The sequence below is a fragment of the Falco naumanni genome, chromosome Z, assembly GCF_017639655.2.
Source record: "Falco naumanni isolate bFalNau1 chromosome Z, bFalNau1.pat, whole genome shotgun sequence".
In the NCBI taxonomy this organism is placed as follows: Eukaryota; Metazoa; Chordata; class Aves; order Falconiformes; family Falconidae; genus Falco; species Falco naumanni.
Genome location: NC_054080.1, coordinates 31656823 through 31677062, shown reverse-complemented (window position 1 = coordinate 31677062; position 20240 = coordinate 31656823).

The following is a 20240-nucleotide window of genomic DNA, read 5'->3' as shown; positions in this document are numbered from 1 at the left end:
GTTAGCTACTCAGTGACATGGGCAGCTCATGCGCTGCTTTCCACACCTGGGGACTTGCTGAGGAGTCATGTGTGCCCCAGTTGCTCTGGGGCAACAGATTTGGCCAGAATGAGCTCTTTTTCTCTGCTAATTTTCTAAAAGCAGTCTTGATTGGGACAAAAATTTTTGTGTTGCGGTTACAAGGATTCAGCGATGAAATGCTGGCACTAACAGTGATGTGCTGTTACTAAACTCATTCTTGCTTGCCCTGGCCAAATGATTAGGTGTTGAGACCATTAGGAAATGTATGCACTCCATTTTGTTTGTTCAGCTGACATCTCTGAGCACTACCATAATCACTGTAAGTACTCTAAGTGGTAGCTGCATAATCCACCACAATCTTCAAATGTAGCAAAAAAAGACCTGGGGACAGATTTTTAATTAGAAAAGCTGGAACCATATGATAGCCAAATTAAAACTAATATCTACTATGCTGTTTCAAATTTTCCTTTTGTTCAAACCCTCTGAGTTGCTGCTGGGCATCCATGGCAGTGGGGCTACTGGTTAGACTTAGGCCTGGCTTTTTGGCACTGGATTGCCTCTTCCCCTCATGGGATTGTGGTGCATCAGTGAGGTGCCCTCATTCTCTTTCTCTGTGGCTGGAGGCTAATGGCAGGACTTCCATGAAAACTATGCTGCACTGATGTCTTTGCTGTGCATGCTCTGCAAGTCACACTTCCTTGCAATGCCTCCAGAAACCTTCTATGAAAGGAATATAAGCACCTATATAACTGATGAGGTTGCGTGTTTTTCTAATTTAAACAATTAATTTAAACAAATTACATGGCCATAATTATAATTTCCAAGAGCACTTCAGAAGTTAATTTCTCTGTTTTTCTTTCCTCCCTGCAGAATTCAAACACCTTATTATATTGCACTGAGCAGCACGTTATGCCTGCCTAAGCTATGTCAGCATTATGCTGTTTTCCACTCTCTTCTAGCATCCCTGGAGAAAATAGTTTATGTAGTACAGTACTCCCAACAAGCTACTGTATTTCACTTCTTTCATGGGGGTATGTGGTTCTGTGTTTGCTAGTGGGACTGCAGGCTGAGGAGGCTTTGGGATACCATTAGTTCCCATCATTAGCATTTAGAGGAGTCCACTTCATGGTCTGGGGCCAGAACAATCTCTATGCACACTTATTCTGGAGTGGTGAGGTGTAGCAAATAGCATGATCTGGGACAGCTGGTGGTGCTCTAACTTGTACAGGTATCTTCAGCTTTGTAAAAGCCTTGCCAGTATGTGTATCTTCACTCTGGTCCTTGCAGCATTTTTTGCTTCTGAGGCAGGCATCAGCAACTGGTAACACAGGTCTGCTTGATGTTGTAATTGGGTGGATGAGCTCATTTAAAAATGAGGTCCATCCCAAACAGTTTTGTCAGCATAGGAGTTGGAAGGAGTTCTTGTGCAGTTTTTAGGGCTTTACAGAGGCTGGGAATTCCTCTGTACTGGTGTGAAAGCCATTGCTGGCAGAGCATACACTCTGAAGGTTGTTGCTTTTCTGTGCAGAGGATCTGGCCGGGCAGTTTGGCACTTCCAGTGGTGATTACATCACTTTATGATAACTCTGTATTCTGTTTAGAACCCCATGAGGAAAGATTTAATAATATTAAATTTTAGCTGTAATTAAATTAAAACCGATTTAGCCCCCAAAATTTAACTGTATTTTAAAAAAATGGTAAATCCAGAACAAAACAACAAAAGATTTCATTTAGCCACAGATTGCACAACATGGGCTAGTGCATGTTGCCTACTTGGCTGTTAATGACTGGTTTCTTATGATGCTGAGCTTTGGATTGTCCTTTGCACTAGGTGTCACCTCAGTGCAGTACCTCACAATGTGCAAACCAAAGCAAAGTTGAGACACAAGAAGGAAACTGTGGGTATGTGCTGTCAGGCACAGGTTTTCACAGAAAGGAGTAGGGAGACATTTTGTAAGAAGCACATCCTTTCTCCAGTTAACAACTTTGTGATCTGCAGCCCATTGCTTATCATCAAGGGCTTGTGTTTCCTTTCCTTTAGCAACAGTGGTGTTTTGAGTGACCTGTCTCCTCACCTTGGCTCTGCTGTGGTCCGTCTCCACTCTTCATGTCCACCCAAGGTTTTGTTAATGGTAAAACACTACTGAGGCTCTGAAGTAAGCAATAAACTTGCAGATGCTCTCTGATGACCAGAGTTTTTCTGCTGCCAGCCAGGAAAGGTTGACAACTGATACCTCTAGCTGTGATTCATAACATGCTAATATGGCCCTAAAATGGGACAGCCTATATGTTTAAGGAAAGTGATTATTGGAATTATGATGCTATTTGGTGCTCTGCTTAGAAAGTAGAGAGTCATGAGACATAACACCTATCCTCCCTACTCTCCTTGGTTTTCCAAGGGTCAAAACTTTGATTTGTCTTACAATCTACACTGGAGTTTACACTATATTCTCGTCACAATGCAACATGTGGGTCTGCTTGCCCCGCACATACTCTTCCTTGATCTGTCTGTAGTGCTTGTTTACCAGGAAAGTGGATGAGTGGGTGTGTAAAATACAAAGCACCTTGGTGTAAGTTTTCTTGGTGTTGCTAGAAGTCAAAGTTGAGATTTTTGCGAGCCAGATTCTAAAAGCAGAGCTATGGCTTCAGTCAACATTTACATTTACTAACTGCGATTGCGAATGTCTTTCACGCTCCTGATGCATCTGGGTCAGAATCACCATATTCGTATTTCAGCTAAAATCAAGTCATTAGTGCCCAACAAATATATATTGTATTATTGATATCCACAACATTACTGTAAATTAGAGATATTCAGACACTATACTGCATGCAAATGTAATGATAACAACTGCACTGGCTGACACTCAGAGCCCCTCAATGCTCTGTTCTCTCTCACACAGATCTCTTAACTGATGCCTAAGAAAGAGAAGCACAGCACAAGTGCAGGGTAGTGCTACTTTCTTGACACAGGTTCCCACCTTCCAGTGATTTGTAGCTTGAGGACTTCTGAGCATAGGTTTGGATCCCCTCATTAAATCATGACAGGCCCTCTAGATGGAGTCTGACCTCCAGCAAAGATGTGCTGCAGCAGGGAAAGGCCAAAGCAACACACTGAAAATGCCAAAACTGTGATAGGAATGTAGCAGTATATAGTCCTTAATTCTAGGGCTGCGGGGAAAAGTCAAGGGGAAACGCTCTCTTTCAGATAAGTGAAGCATTATCTCTATCTCGTTCTAGCTAAATCTGCAAAACCCTGCTGGGAGCCTTTTGCAAACAGAAGTTCTTGTTGTTTCATCTGGTCTGGACACACTACTGGGACATAATGGGAGGGCAGGCAAGGGACGTGTGGTATTAATAGGCTTATCTTGGAATAATATTTAAAGAAATGTCTCAAGGTTTTGAGAAGACAGTGAAGACATAGAAATGCTTTGTAACACAGACTGGATCGCTTTTGTTTTCGAGAGATGATTTTTTTTTTTTCCAAGCTGAAAGCTTGAAAATCTTACAGAGATATTGAAAAATCACCTAGCATGAGGATAGGGCTTTGGATGACAAGAAGAGTGATACTGGCTCTGAATGTGTCCATTCTAATGTTGATGACGCATGCAGTGAGAGCATTAGCGGTCATGATTGTTATTCCAGTCATCTAGTCAAAGCCTGCAGAGTGAATGTGGTGGCCAAGACTTCTGTAATGAAATCCTGGAAAAATATTGGCATTTTCTGAACTCGGGTGTAAACAAGAATCTTCCGCCTTGTGCTGGAGGTAGTGATTCTTCCCTCATATCTCAGTCCTCTCTCCTTGTATCTTGGAATATTCTTATCCCCTGGAAGGAGGCACAGAGGCTGTCTGGTGATTTACAATATGGATTTCTGCTCAAGCAAAACAGGCATAAGTCAAAGAGGGAAAAAGTAGCCAACCTTAACTTAACCATGAGTCTGACAAAACCACTTGGCTCTGTTTCTTCTCATGATAGGTCTCCCTCCCACACTTACCAGGGAAATGCTGGCCCTGAAAGAACCACCAGGAGTATGGGAAAGAGAGCTTCTTCTCCATACCCACCTGCTGGGTTCAGCAGTTCCTGTTATCCACACAGGTGGCACCAGTGGCAGCTCCACCAGCGTGTGCCTCACAGGGTGCCAGCAGGTGCCTTGCACAGTTGGCCCCCAGACCTCTCTTTGTCTCCTGGTCCTTCTAGGATTGTGTCCATCTTCCCATTACAGCCATGTGAGAGGTTGAAAGTGCAAGGATAGAACATAAACCCTGAATATGTTCACCAGTGACACCCAGTACCTCAGACAGCCTGTTTCCCCTGTCTTGTCCTGTTTTATGAAACAGGAGCTTGTTTAAAGTGAAAGCCACACTTGTATCCCCAGACTTGCTTGTCTATGGTCTTATTTCCAAAGGCCCCTGGAAGACAGAACTTTATTCTCCTGTTTCCTCTCCTAAAGTCTTCTGCTGCCTTCCTCTGCGTAGAGCATATAGTTGTTTTATCTATGAGTAAAATTTCCTCTCTAGACAGATGATGGGGAAGGGCACAGATCGTGCTATTAGCTACATGTCCCTTCCACTACTGAGAAGTCATGTCCAGCACAAGATTTGACACCAGTAGATATTGTACCCCACTGAATCTGCACTTTCCTTTTCTCAAATGTCCTTCAAAAGTCTCACTGCACTGAAGGGGTTCTTAGTTGTTCAGCATACTGAGGTTTCTAGTGAGTGTACTTTACGCTCCATGAGCACTTTGACTTTCATAGCCTCATTGCTAGTGGTAATTTGGCATAACCTTTCTTCTAATACTTTGTCTCTCTCCATTGCTTTTCCTTTCTGGTCTCCATTCTGGTCTTCCCTCCACTGTCCTCCGTCTTCCTTCTAACATTCTCTGACATCTGTAGCTGGATGTCACACATCACCAAAGAAGGCAGCAACTGAAGGACCTTCCTGTGCCACCCTTTTATTATTAGAGACTTACAGGGAGGAAATAAAAGAAAAAAGACAACCAGGGGCGGGAGAGGAGAAGATTACCTCTAAGCAGAGTGTAAGAATGCAGAAACCCTTGATGGGTTTCAGCCTCCTTTCAGACACACCATCACTCCTGGGAGACAGAGGAGAATCTCTCTCGGGGTCACGTTTTCCATAGGAAAGCAATGCCTTTTGAGCCTTTCCTTCAGACATGCTTTTGGTCTCTTGGTGCATCCATCTTCAGCTTTCCTTGCTGTCTTCTCTTGAACAGTGCAAGAAAGCAAAGGTTTTGTTTCTGACCAGGCTATAGATCCTTCTTCAACACCTGTACAAAGTATTCTTCTGGAGGTTTGTCTGGCCTTGTAGCAACTTCGGATTTTACTTGGGGAGCAGGCAGGAAACTAGGAGGTACCATCATGGTGTAGACATTAATGTAGACATTATTTCTGCTGACACACCGCTGCCAGCTCTCCCATTCCCCCTGCCCCAAGCTATTTTCAAGGATAATGAGTGGGCTCTAGCATTTCTAAAAACACAACTGTGATTGCAGCAGAGGAGTATGTCTTCTGGGTACATTGCCACCCACAGGAAATGACAAGGTTTTTTTGTTGCTGTTTTTTTTGAAACTTAATTAGAATCATGGTGTACCTCTATAACAGAGACTGGAACAAGCCCCATGTTTATGTTTGTTGTGTAATTCATGGCAGCATACTATACACCTAAATCCCCAGACAGATAGCTATGTCTCAGCTCTCTCTAAGTGCCTGTCCTCTTTTGAACAATTTCACAATCATATCATTATCTCTTCCTGAAGCCTGGCTCCCTGTTCTCTGTCATCAAGATTCAATCTTCAAAATACACAATCAGGAAATAAAGATCAGCGGTTGCTTCAGAGCTATCAAAGTCCGTGGAGCAAGAAACACGGTGTTTACCTTACTCTAGCCCCAGGAGCCAGGAAAAAATTGTATATCCTTGAAGCTCGTTAGAGCAAAGGAGCCTCTCGGTTGTATGTGCCTGCGGACCATGGCACAGACAGGCTGCGTTGGAAGGCAGAGGGCAATGGTTTATGAACCTGTGCCCACATGTTTCACTGTCCTTAGCAGCTTCTAGAACTGGGGCCCTGAGATAACAGAAGCCTTGGTTCTGGCTCAGGCACCAAGGGATCAATCCTGGAAAGTGCTGGCCATACACAGTGGCATCTAAGCCTAGATGTGAGTATGGAATTGCCCTGAATCCTGTTCCTGCTCCATGCTTGCTCCTGATTTGAGCAAACTTCTAATGGCTTCTCTAATAGAGCAAAGATTTCAGGCTTAACACACTGATCATCCAGCTTCTGGCCCTATCTTACCCTGATGGCAGGACACCATGGCTTCACCATGTTTTTTCCACATAACAGCTTCCTGCATTGGCAGGGAAGGCAACTCCCTCCCTGTGGCCTCAGCAACTCTGCCTGTGTCTAAAGAGGCGTCAAGGCAAGAGTTGAGTCTAGAGAACAGAATAGCTCCCTCAAGCCTGTATGGGAGGAGGAGAAAGTCTGTTTCCTTCAATCACGGCCAAATAGGAAGCAAAAGAAGTCTCTTCCTCATTGGAGGCTGAAGGACACAACTAAGTGTCAGGAGTGAATATTGTCAAGAATAATAATGCATCTTGCTGCCTTTATCACTTTGCGTATCTACAAGCACGCCTGGGCTCTTTACCCTGTGAGGTTGATGCAGGAAGCCTCTGGGATGCTTTTGCAAGGCACCTGCAGAAACCTAGAGGAAGGGTTTTCAGAAGATGGGAGCCCTCAGAGAGCTCAGTAAGTAGTCTCACAAGGCAGAGCATGTGCTTGCTCTTTATTGCTGACCTGCTGCTTTTCCATTCCTTCAGTGTTCCCTCTCCATATCCACCAGCCTGTTGCTAACAAGGAAGAGAATGTGAGTACATACTTGTGTGATGAGTATTTCAAAGATTGTGAGTTATGTGCCAAAAATTCAGCTCAGAAATAATGGAAGCTATAAAAAAAATATAAATAATCAATACATTTTACGTTTCTGTGTTTTGCTTTCTGGCATCCGATTCTGGAGTAACCTCACATTTTGAAGCTTCTCCCCTTCATGAAAACAAATGTTTTTCCTTGAATCCAGCATCTGGGGCTAGAACAGAGAAAAATAATCTATGCCAAATATTCTAAAACTTGTAAGTATTGTAATTTGGTGACACTGGACTACTGAGGAGATCAGTGCATGTATATGCACTGGTAGGGTAGCAGTCAGGGTGGTAGTCAGCCATACTCTCAGCCTAAAGAAAACATGAAAGGATCTTTTGTGGAATTGGAATTTGGTAGGATATACAAATACCTAGCAGGTTTCAATTTGTTTGCAAAATTCAAGCTGATGAAGAGCTCTGGCTCCCTCTGTTATAGGCCAACATAAAATACAGTACAGCATCAGGTTTCACGCATGAAGAGTGGGGTCTGGTATATATGATTGGTATTACAGCACATATATTTCTGAGCACTTCGGTACCAGGATGCTTTTGGCAGCCTGGGGAGACTGGAGGGTTAGTACACTGATGATGGAGCGTTACAAAAGGAGATGGGTGCAGGCACTACAGAAGCAATAAGAAACTGTGGAGACAGAGTTTTCAAAATGCATGTGTAACTCATGCACACACATAAATGACTTGCTATGTACCTTCTCTGTCCCTGTGGAGCTATGGGAGATCTCAGATGCCTGGTGGTTCTTCCATTGTTCCCCTTCTTCTGGTGTGGCAGAGTGATGTAGGGGCAGACGAAAGGGCTGAGGCAGGTGCTGCTTTCCATCCTGAAACAGCAGAAAGAGACTGTAATAGATCTGGGTTTCCTGTTGTGTATGGCTAGAAAACAAGAAGTCTGTCTTGCTTGGGGTTATGGCTTCTGAGAGCTAGTGGCTCATGTTATGGTGAGAGGGTGTGTGCTGCTTATTGGGGTGGATGCTCCCCTGACCTGCATGCAGGTACACCCACCGGCTCAGCACAAGTTGTCCCTATTCAAAAGAAAAAAACCCAGTGTACTTCCTTCTTTTCCACTCTCCTTCCTCAAGGCAAAGAGAAAACAGCACCTGTTATATACAGAAAGATGTGGGATATTTTTGCGGTGCTCCTGTCCCACCTGAAGTGAGGTTTTTGTCTGTCTATCACAACCCCTCTCTAACCTCCTTCTTTGAACCAACTACTTTTATCTAGATTTGGCAGAGGGCTGGTGTTTTGGAAGATCTGAAGTGCAAAAAAAATTATGGAAAGCCCAAGTAAAAGAGAGAGAGGGTCCCTGTTTGTGTGCCAAACAAGGGGAAGGCAGCAGTGCTGTAAGACTGGCCTCTACTTAGTGCTAATAGATCTATGCTACAAACAGCACTCATGGGAGCCAAGGTGCGTTCATTATCCTGTGGGTGGAACCACTTGCACAAAGCAAATTACCAGTATCTTTTAAACACATTTTTATTGACGTTTTACATCTTGATGCAATGTGCAATTTTTGCTGTCAGTCAATCAAACAGAAAATCAAACACTGGTGCTAAAATGAACTCTTCACTGGGGGGGAATTTTTAATTTGACCCCATTTATCTGTCTCCAAATATCTGCACTTTGAACAGTGGCAGCACCTTCAAAACTGATGTGTTAACAACTCCTGGAAGCTTAAGCCAGGTGGGATTGGCTTAGTGAAGAAGTAGAAGTTCTGATCTGATTTTTGAGTGCTTGGGAATGTCTGTATTTTGAGATTCACAAATGCTGAATAAGCAGCAAACAGTTCATTATACCATTGCATGGGAAAACGGTTCAAGTTTTACATCCAGCACCAATGTGGCTCTTTCCTGGCTTTGAGTTCTTCCTTTTGCAGCTTAGATATTGTAGTACAATGGAGATATCCCATGGAATTTCCTGTGTTATTATTTTACATTTTCATTAGTATCCAGGAGTATATAAGATACAAGCTCCATTACGTTAGGCACTGCTGACACCTCTTGTAGGAGACAGTCCCTTCTCCAGAGGTTTTACAATCCAAACAATCAGGCAGGGGTTGAGAGTGGAAAGCAGGAGCAAAGCTCTTAATTGCATTTTTCAGAAATGGTAAAGAAATCAAAATAATTTCCACATTTAAGCAGCTGAGATTTTGGGGAGCTTATTTTGTCAAAACAGCAAAGTGTGTTCATTTCACAGTCAGAAATGACTGAGGTAGTATCCATTAAAATTGCTTCTCTCCACCAGCTTGGTAAGGGCATTTCTTCATGCAGGAGGGATCACTGCCCCAACAGGAGCCACCCCTTGCAGGGATGCCTGTGAGGGCAAGACAGCTGGTGGTTTAGTCCACCGCTAAGCCTGGTTTGACACATCTCCCACCAGCCCCTAGCGATGCCCTTCCCAACTCCGGTAAGCACAGCATGCACACTGTCTGCCTTTTATGAAAGGCATTTTATGAAAACCAGCCTTCTTTTGCTGTTAAATTTCACTTTCCTGGTGCCATACGTTTTGGATACGGGCTTTCCAGAGCAGGTAGCATTAATTTTTTATTGTGGGAAAGCGTATTTTATCCACTTGTCTTGTATGCAAAATGTCTGCACTCTTTCAGCTCAAACTTTCATAAAAAATTTACTGTGGAACAGAACTGAGCATGAAAAATGTCAGCCTGCACAGAGGTGACAGCAAGCCCCATCCAGGTAAAGAAAAGCCCAGGGTGGAGACATGACGTCTTGGTAGAAGAGGCACCTCCTTACCTATATCCCAAGCCATTTAGCAAGGCGAGGTGAGGACTCAGCCCTCATGGAAGAGCTACTCCAGTCATTATGGGCATCATTCCTTTCAGTTTCCTTTGCATAACTGAGGACCTGCATGGGGGGGGGGGGGCTATGTCCCTCCTCCCTGGCTGCTGGGAGGGTTGCTTTACCCTGTTTGCTGAACTGATAACTTTTTCAAAGTGATCCTATTTGTTTGTAAGCCTATTAGACTGTGCTATTTTTAATTCTTTAATACAGTAAGTTATATAAAAAAAAATACAAAACCCAGATTAAGTTAGTTACTATAGCAGGTAGCCTCTTGGTCTGCAATCAGTGAAGAAGATATTAATATGGAAAAAGGCTCATTAACTTTAGTAGGAGCCAGAGAGCACCTTTTCTTGTAGCTAATGAGTCATACAGGTACATATTTTTTCAGAAGCCAGATATTTTTCCCATCACAGGCAATTGAACTGCCCATATTTTATTAAGCCATCTGTCTGCTTGGGGTGTGTGCAAATTGTGTTGTTCAGGGTACTTTAAAATCCTAGCTTGAAAAAGCAGAAGTAAGAATAAAGGATTTGCTTACTCATCAATATTCCCATGAAGATGGGATAAAATCTTCTAAGTAGCACAGCAGTATTGCCAGATATTTCTGTCACTTACGGAGGTGAGTATAGCTTGTATCATATAAACTGAATATGTGTAACAGAATAACTTTCATCTCGTGATATGGATTTGAATTGTGGATCTGACGCTCTGATCTTCAGGATTCATTAGCCACCCACTCATCTACCTTCCACTCATTAGCTGCAGCCTGACAGCTTTGCAGCTGTTCCCAGCTTTGGGAAGGGGCTGTGATGAACAAGACTGCCCTGTGGTGAAAGGTGAAATGCTGATGTTTTGTTCTGTGCTTCTTTGTTCTTGTGGGGGGAGCTGCAAAGCCTGACAGACACCTAATAAACTCAGCCCTGTGAAGCTGATTAGGGCCCTGTGCAAAGCATATCTCATATTCCTTACCTTCCTCTTGGTCACATGTGAAGCCTTTTTCTGCTATACCTTCTCTGCTAATACTTCTCCTCCTCTTCCAGAATTGATATGAAATTTTTGAAGACATAAGCAATCACGACCATGTATAACCAGCCATTCTTCAGCTAGGTAATGAGAATATATAACACAGTAAAATGTAAGTCTTTGCAATATTAGAGCTTGGCCCTCTAAGAGGATTTTGGAACTGAAACTGCCGATTTCTCTGGTTTGGCACTGAATAAATAAAGAACATGTTGTATTGTAGCATTCTGTTTGTGATACTGCTTCTTTGCATCTTTAGATATTCCTTTTGATGTCCAACTTGACACTATCTCCCGAAAGGAGCAGCTGACCTTCCAGGCTTAGGCTGGCAACTCCAGGGCAGCTATGGTCAGAGAGAAGGCTTTGTGTAGCTGGAGATGTTAGAAACTAGCATTTCCAATATGACTATTTATTATTTCGGTCAAACAAAAGCTGTTGGATAGTACCTGACAGCTGTTGTTTGCCTATATAGGGAATTTGGGATTAGGTCCCCTACTATCAAATTAAAAGATGTCACAGCCATATGACACATGTGCAGCCACTCTGCCAATTCAAGTTTATCCCAAACATGTTGCCAGGATGGTTTTTGTGCCAGAAGGCTTCTTGGTTCTTTCCTTCTGCAGCTTGAGTGAGCTGATACCACCTGTTCTGGCTAGCACTTCAAATTTGTGCTTTTGGTTAGCCTGGCAGTGATCTGGTGCTGTGGCCTGGGCAGCTGTGGTCTGTGTTTTTTACTGCCTGGGAGCTGAAGTATTAGACACATATCTGAGAAGAGAATCTCAAGGCAGTGTAAGTCATGAGTATCCCCTTCCTGAATTGCAAAAAAAGGATGGATGTCATACTCAGCAATGACCAGTCTTCCAGCTAGTATGAACTGACCCCTGTATCTACAATGTCCTGTACCCTATTAAAGAAATGATGACTGGACTTAAAACACGTATGTTTTCCCTAAACATGCTAAGGATAAATGGCATTTGACTCTCAGGAGATATAAATTGCTCTCACTCAGCTGATGGCAAGAAGAAAGCACTTCTATAAGCTGCTAGGCATCTGGTTTTCCTTATTCTACTTTGTATTTTTGTCCCAGAGAGAAAATCAGCCATATATAACACAAAGCATAAAAAAAGCAGTTTACACAAGCACTTTGCTTTGCGGAGCTCAAATTCACATTACTACCGCTAGAGGCAACAGTCCTGGTGACTCAACCGGCAGGGAGCAGGAATCATTCTCTGCAGCTGAAGTCTTTTTATTTCTCTGTTCACATAAGCGAAAAAAAAAAATTTCCATTTTTTATAAGAGTGCAGGCACTGTCATTTCAGTATTCAGTTATAAATTAGCCTTTGAGCTAGATGGATTATTTCAGGAAACAAATGCATTGCACTCTTACACTTGGTATATTTAGATTAATTAGATCTTCCTTGGTTTAGATTAACTTCTTTATGCTAGGACATACAATAAAACCTATTGATTAACTGAACTCACTTATAAGAAATACATGTGGCTGACAACAGCCACTTAGTATTTCCTGAGCAGAAAAGAGAATTCAGCATTTTCATGTGGCTTATATTAGTGTCTTCATTAAACATTCATGTAATTTTCTTTTCTTTCCCTTACTTGTCTAATAAATATACCATTAGGGCCATTAACTGCTGAGAGTTAAGTTGTTTAAGTGCTATAATATATGCCCAGCAAATTGTTGGCTCCTGAGGTATTGGTTTTCTGTCTAGATATCTGGTGTTTTCACAGTCCCTTGAAACTCCAAATCCAATCATCTCTGCAGCAGAAGAAAGGTAATTGAAACATTAGGCACAGCTCAGTCCCCAAGGGAATGAACAAACAAAAGACAGGCAAGCTTACTGTGGCATTCTACAAAGGTGGGTATATTCAGTTTTACAGTAAAAAATATCTTTACTGTTGGAATCAAAACTACTGCAGCTAGAATTCGTAATGTTATTGGGGTAGTGGGAATGGAAATCGTATTTTCCCTGTCAGTTGCACAAATGTGGTGTAATAAAATAGCCTAAGTAGCCTGGCAGGTAGACAGGCACAGCTTGTGGGAACTTCGAAATCCACACCTCAGTGTCCTGCCTGGTTCAGAGAAACCTGGAAATGTCAATCCTCACCTTAAATTACCATTGTTTTAAAAAAAACCTCACATTTATTTCTGTTCATGCTTAGCCTGTGCAAAGCACTTGAAGATCTTCAAGAAGGATAGTCTCCACATGAAGGAGTAGGTGGATATGTGAACACGCATTTAGAAAAGAGAACGAGAGGTGATTTATACATGTCACTTGGAGTCATTGTAAGAAACAGGGTGGCTACTGCTGTTTAGGAGGACCATGTAGTGAGAGAGAGCATCCTGTTTGCAGGTAAGCCTGAATAAAAGAAGTCCTGAGCTGCCTTTATCACAGACTTGTAAACAGGCAAGTAAGGCAGGGTTAGGCAACGGAGACTCAGTCATGTCATGTAAGTAAATGGAGAATGACAAGGGACTCTGGAGGTAGCTCTAGGAACAAGAAATGCGATGGTAATTAGGGAGGGAGCCAAAGGAACGGATGTGCAGAGGCGACTGCTTTTGGCACAGACCAGCAGACAAGAAGGGGAGGTTGCAGTGTAGGAGAAACCAAAAATTGGGTATGTTGGTCACTGAAGAAAGATTTAATGAGAATTTCATCAAGAGAGAGTACCAGCAAAGGGTTTAGTTTCCAAACAGACACTAGTTGTCTGCTGACTCCTTCCAAAAAGCTAGAAGTCCTAAATCCACCTGTTAACCTCTGCCTGAGTGGACGACATGATCCCAACAGCAGCTCAGCAGAGTGACCCTGGTCTCACCTGCAGCTCCACCTGTGGTGCTGTTAGCTTAGCAGAAGCTACACAACAGATACAGACAGGAAACAAAAACCAAGAAGTGTTTTGGCTTACAGGTTTCTCTCTGAAAGCGACTCGCCTGAGGTTGTCCAGCTGACACGGGGCTGCAGTAAGCTTCCCTGACTGGTGTGACATGGAAGGTTAGCTGAAGTGACCAGAACAGCCTCTTGGCATGTGAGTGTCATGAGCTCCTCACAGGAGTTCAGATTGCCTGGAGACCTTGTTGCTGAATGAGGAAACATCAGTTTTTATGATTGCTTTCCATTTGGAGGCCATTCTGCCTTTGTTGCTGGATGCCCATTGTATCAGGTGAACTGCGCATCTGTTTTTACTTCCCGAACATCTCAGAATACATGTACCCACATGAAGGCTATGAGCAGCCATCAGTATCCTACATGTCTTTTGGTAACAGCCTAGCAGATGGGTCCCAGCCTCACCTCACTTTGGGGACTAACAGACAAATGGCAGATGTACTCACTCTTCAGGCAGATGTTTTGTGACTGTGTGTGTCACTTTGGGACATTATATTTCTAAATTCATCTCCAGAATGTACCTCAGCAATTTATGAGCAGAGATTTTGTCTCTGCCCTTCCAGAGCTGTTAGGTCCATGCAGTGTGGTTTGTAGAGTGCTTCTCTGGGCTTTGTGTTTCACTGTCCTGCTTTTCAGCTCTAAAGAGCATTTGCCGTTGTAAATGGCGTGTACCTCAGCAGCACATTACAAGGCACAACCTGTGCAGAAAAGTGTGCCCTCCTTAGGTTTTAAGAAAGCCTTTTCCTCTTTCATATTTTGGGGATGCTGTCAGCTTTACAACTGCTCTGCTGCTCACAAAACACCTGGGATAGTCTTTGGTGGGCTGGCCATATTTCTGGAAAGAATTGTCCCTTAACTTCTCAGTCACTTTGTTGGTGTTTATAGAAAGGATATTGTCCCAGGCTACAGGCTTTGTTGCACTAAAATGTCTCTAAGATCCTCCAGTTCATTCAACTTATAAGGTCCTTTTTGTCTTACAGAACAGGGATAAAAATATTTTTTCATTTCTTGAAGCTGCAGTCCAATTTATACTCCAGTTTATTTCCAATTCTAATTATAATTGTGCTGACCAAAAGCACTCCTTGGGAATGAAAGGCCTTGACTTACTTATTTCTCCCATTCTCCATGCAGAAAATCCTTCTGTTTAAGGGGAAGGATCCCGTGCAACTGACCATTTTCCACCAGTCTTTAGTCAGGCATGAGTCAGCTGTTGCATGAAGTCAGCAGGAGCCTTTTCAGCTACTTCAAACAGCTGCTGGATCAGTTGCTGCCTGAGTGTGCTTGCTGAATAGCAGGGAGCAGGGAGCCTTTTGCTGCCTGTGCTGGCTGGAGCCTGACAAAGCAAGCTGACTTCTACAACGTACTTCCCTCTCTGTCTCAAATACTCTTAGAGAAAAGCTACATTGGGCACCTCCTGCTCAGTGTACAAGGTTCGTTTTACTCAGTCTGTCTCCACAGCAGAGGTGTTCTGCTGCAGCTGAGTTCAAAGCCACATGTGACAGAGCAAGCTGGGTCAGCAGTGGGTGTGAGGGATGCAGTCGTTTGTGTGTGCAGTGGGATGTGACATGGCTGTTCCCAAAGACCTGTGAGGAACAGAGTGCCCCAAGCATTGCTCCCCTTCCTGCAGTTTTCTGACTTCTTTGCCAGGCGTGTTGTGCAAGCAGCACTTCAGAGAAAATCTGTGCTTGTGATCAGAGATTCTAACATCCCTAGCCTGTCATTGCTAAAGGTTGCAACCTACCTTTTTAATGAAGGGTTTTTTTGTCAGCTATAAATATTCAGCAATGACTAAATACTTAGGAATGACTTTTTATTACAAAAATTCCTTCATTGCATTTCATATGAATAAATTAATATATGTGGGAACTATAGAGATTTTGTGCCAGGAGATCTCTATCACCATGTACTGTTGAACTACACAGCTGAGTTGAATATTGACATGTACATAAATTAGTTCCACAAGCAAAATTTGGCAGGTGTGACAAATTATTACTTGAAGAATGCAGCCTGATAAAGCAGAGCCAACCCCAATGGAATAAGGGTCAGGATCTCCCAAAGCACATAGCACTTCAATTGCATGTCTTGAAGCTATTGTAATGTAAGTGGAGTAAATGTCTGGCCAATACAGAAAATGGGCATGTCTCCCACTTATGAACCCTGCTGCAGTTTCTGCTTTCGCTTGGGAAGGCTTGTGGGATTGGTTTCCATAGGAACCATGGGGAAACGAAGGAAAAACACTCACCTGAAACCCAATTGAATAATTTTAACACTACAAGACTGTAGTGAAGCACAGGGTACAGAGCACTGGCACTGACCAGACCCTTTGAAGGAGGCTAAGGCATCCTTACCACTTCTGCAGCATGGGAAGGCACACTGGCCCAGCACTACAGGCTGTAATGTGGCTGGGCTGTGCAGCCCATGATGGGAGATGGTGCTGCAGCAGTGCACACCCAGACATCCAGAGACATCCACAGACCTGGAGCATTCAGCATGACTTCCCAGAGGCCTGATTTATAGAGCAGGATTTGGATGATGGAAGTGTTGAGCACACCCTGAAAATTTGCTCTGCTTGGTTATGCAAAATGCAGGGGTGTACAGTCCAAGCACATAATCCCAGGTGGGCTTGACTGCTTCGTTGTTCTTTGTGCTTTTTGTTCCTCTTTCTTCTCAGAAAGGCAGCTGCCACTGCCCCTCTTCACTTCCCTCTGCTTTCCTTTGACAGCCAAAGGGGAAAGGCTCACTCTTTCCACTCCCATAGTCTTGCAAAGCCAACAGACAGGTCTTTGCCTCACTTAGCTTTAGGGCCCAAGAGAGGGCTGATAGCGTTGACTGATAGAACAAGACACCTTGATGTGTATGATTTTAACGGAGCATGTGAGATTCATGAGGCTTGGTCCATAATCAGATACCATCACCTCCTACCCTCCAGTTAGACCTGCATTGCTTCTGACATTGGAGTCCCAGGGATAGTTTTTCTCAGCCCGCACTCTGTACTACAAAATGTCAAAAAGCCATTCCTTGCCATTTATAAACTGAAAAATACATTTGGCATTGCAGTTTCTATTTAAAATTAGCTATTTGCTCCTGCAAAGTCCTGTCACTAAGGTTAAGGCAGTCCAGCAGCTTCTAGTGGCTTTTGAGACAAGGCAATGTACTGCATCTAAAGATAATAGCAGCATTATGGTGAGCTGGAGGAAGAGAAAATTTTCTGTGTTCAAATGCTTCAGAAAGGGAGGAAGACCTTATGGCATGCATGCAATAATCAGTGCAGAGAAGTGTTTGTAAGGCACAGGTAATGTGTCCCTCATAAACAGATTCAGAAGGATAGTTAAATTACTTGCTCTGGTGAGAAACTGTATCATTTTTCAGAGCTGACAATGAATTCATAGCAAAGTATCTCGTATGCCTGAGAAATTATTTATGAATGTGAATTTCTGGGATTTGTTTGCCCATATGGACTTCTCTGCATGTGATGTAAGCTGGGGAGTCTACCACAAATGTAGTATTTATGATGCAGATTGGTCTCAGAAACCAGACCAAAATTCTCTGACTCTTAGTCTTTAAGCACCCGGAAAAGAAAGTTGGTTTAAACTTCTAGCTCTATTTTTTAAGGTCCAAAAGAGTGACTTTTGTAATTTTTTGCATCCATTTCAGTGGAACATAGCTCTCTGATGGATATTAAGAGAATGGTAATGAACTACAGTTAAATATGAAATGGTGGTGTTTGCTGCCATATCCATCAAGGAAGCAGACCAGTGAGAAAGCTACTTCGCTAAGATTAGAAAGTAACTACGTTTTCTTTGAAGGCCATGTTTCTTTAGGTCCTGCAAAAGCCTGTAAATGTACATTGGAACCTAAAAACATGGTCCTAATAAAATCACGGGATCTATGGCTGTGCTTTCTGCAAGTGCCTGCAGACTTGGCTGAACAACAGCTGAAATGAATACAGTTCATGCAAGTGTGAAATAAGAGAAGTCCCTGGTTCTTCCTGTTCCTGTCTCTCCTAGGTTGTTGTATTTGATAGTCCCTTATTAATAGCCCTAAGGTTGTTGAAGACCCTGTATGGATAAAGGCAAGTATTTCATTGTGGTGAGTCACCTTGAGAAGCTGTTCCTAGAAGCTATGCTGGAATCTATACCCATTAACCTTGGTAGCCCTATAGGTTGTAGGTAGGCCTTTCATTTAATATGGCTAGCACTGGTGACGTGCAGGACCCTCGTTTGTTTACTTGCTCCTGTTCTTCCCCTGCCTACACAAAAATGTCTGTGGGAAAAGAGATGACTTTGGCATGAGAGAATTTGGACTGGCCACTGAATCTACAGGAACTTCTAGCCAGATGATTGGCAAATGCAGTCATGCTATGAAAGTGACTGTTTCAGCCCTTCTGCACTGCCCATATGTCCCAGCATTACTGTTTGTACATAGATAGCAAAGCATCCTTCCTTGCATCCCATACTTTGCTCCAGCAGTAGCTGCATGACTAGTCCTGGATGCATGCCTAGATTTGGGGCTCATCATTTTGTGATGAGACAATTCTGCCCAGCATGTAGCCTGGTGCCTAAGTATTTTGTTTGGGATCATAGGTAGTCAAGATTTCTCAAGAGGAAAGGTATTTAAAAGTACTTGTCTGCACTGGGTGATGAATGATTCAGGAAATTCAGCATATATTAAATTTTCTGCCAAATATGCAATGCAGCACCTCTTTCCACAGTGTTCTGGAAGACTTTTTGAGATTGGAGAAAATGGATTTTGCATGTAACATATTTTTTAATATTATATTTAACCTAGATTGATATACTCACACTGGGCTACAACACACGTCTGTAGCAGTAACAAGCTTTGGCTAACACAGAGTCACAAGAAGGTTGCATCACTCGGAAAGGAAAAGAGGAAACAGAAAGCACTCTGGTTAAATGGCAAAGAGTAGGAATATATTCATACCAAAAATATTGTTTAAGAAATGGAAATCTAACGCTTGTAATGCTAATGGAGTGGAAACTAATCTTCTTCTTATATCTTACCTTCCAGAGTGGAAGCAGTATAAAAGGAAATTTGAAGAGCAAGTAGCCAAGGATACCAAGTGCAATAATAAATTATTTGATGTATATCAGAAATATGAAGTTTGCAAGACAGTCAGTGTCTGTACTACACCATTAGAGTGTGAAATGGTCAGTCACATAACAGGCATGCTAAATGATATTTTTGCCTTGGCCTTAAAGGCAAAAGCTATTGGAAAATAAGTAGTCTCAGTTTATTCTTTCTTACAGCTATAGCTACTAAGCATGAGATATAGAGATGAAGGTCTCAAAAAGCTCAAGACATTCCACAGTAATAAATTACTAAAATGAGACTATTAAAGCAGGACTTATGTATACCAAAAAAAAAAAAAAAAGCTTCCTGTAGCCCACCTACAGCTATAGCAATACCACACAGTGTTGGAAGAGATCAGAATTGTGCCATCTGAGCAGGCAAGACAGAAGAAATGTTATCATCTTCATTTTCCATCTAGGGAACTGAAGCAGAGAGAGAGGGAGAACTGCTTGCCCCTGCGGGAAGTCAGCAGCAGGCAGGAGGCGTGGGAGGGAGGGCTCCTGGGCCCCTTGCACAACCCTGCTCCTGTGGGGACTTCGGGTCTGCTTTGTCTCCTGCGTGCCCAGCCCTGTGACCAGCTCCCTGTGCTGTGAGCTGGGGTGGCAGACCCTCTCCTCCCTAGAACTCCACCAGCTCCTTCCCCAGAACTAAAAATCACTTCCAAAAAAACCTCTTTTCCTCACGCTTACCTGAGTACTCTGAAAGAGCCCCACAAGTTCTAACAAGTCAGATCTGAGGCTTTTAAATGTGGAAATACCACTGGACTGACTTTTTGAATGTTTGACTAGTTCTAATATAAATCAAGTCTTGTGAGTTCCTGGACATTCAAGGCTGCAGAATTAACTGGAATTAAATTATTAGAGGTAATGGACTGCTCTACTTGTTACCTTTTTCATGCTTTACAGTGTCATAAATCATACATCTACATATAACATCTTGTCACATCAAGCCATTAATAAAAGTGTAGTCTTTTCTGTCTCAAAACACAGCGGTGATGGACAGTGCACATGTTTGTTAAAAAGGATGCCCAGCACTGAACAGTGTGCAGTGCACTTCATAGCAGGAGGAAGGCAAATGAAAACACTGAAGACAGAATTGGAAAGGATTTAGAAGTGCTTGTGAGAGCTGGGCAAGAAGGGGATGGTCCTTTGGAGGAGGTAACAGGTCATGGGGGAATGGAGAATCAGCACTGATATTTTTATCAGAATTTCAGAAGGCTTTGACCAGGGCTATGAGAAGAGAAGAGGCGAAGTGCAGGGGTCTTGCCATAGATTAGAAAGTGGTTAAAAACTAGGAAACAAAGAGCAGACAAGACCAGCCAGTTTTTAGCAGACAGAGCAGTTGATCATGAGGTGCCCTAAGGAGGAGCACTAGAGCAGGTGTGCCTTGGTATGTTTAGTAATGGCCTAGAAGAGGAGGGGGACTAGTTCGGTGGCAGATTTCCTGATGGTGCTGAATGATTTAGAT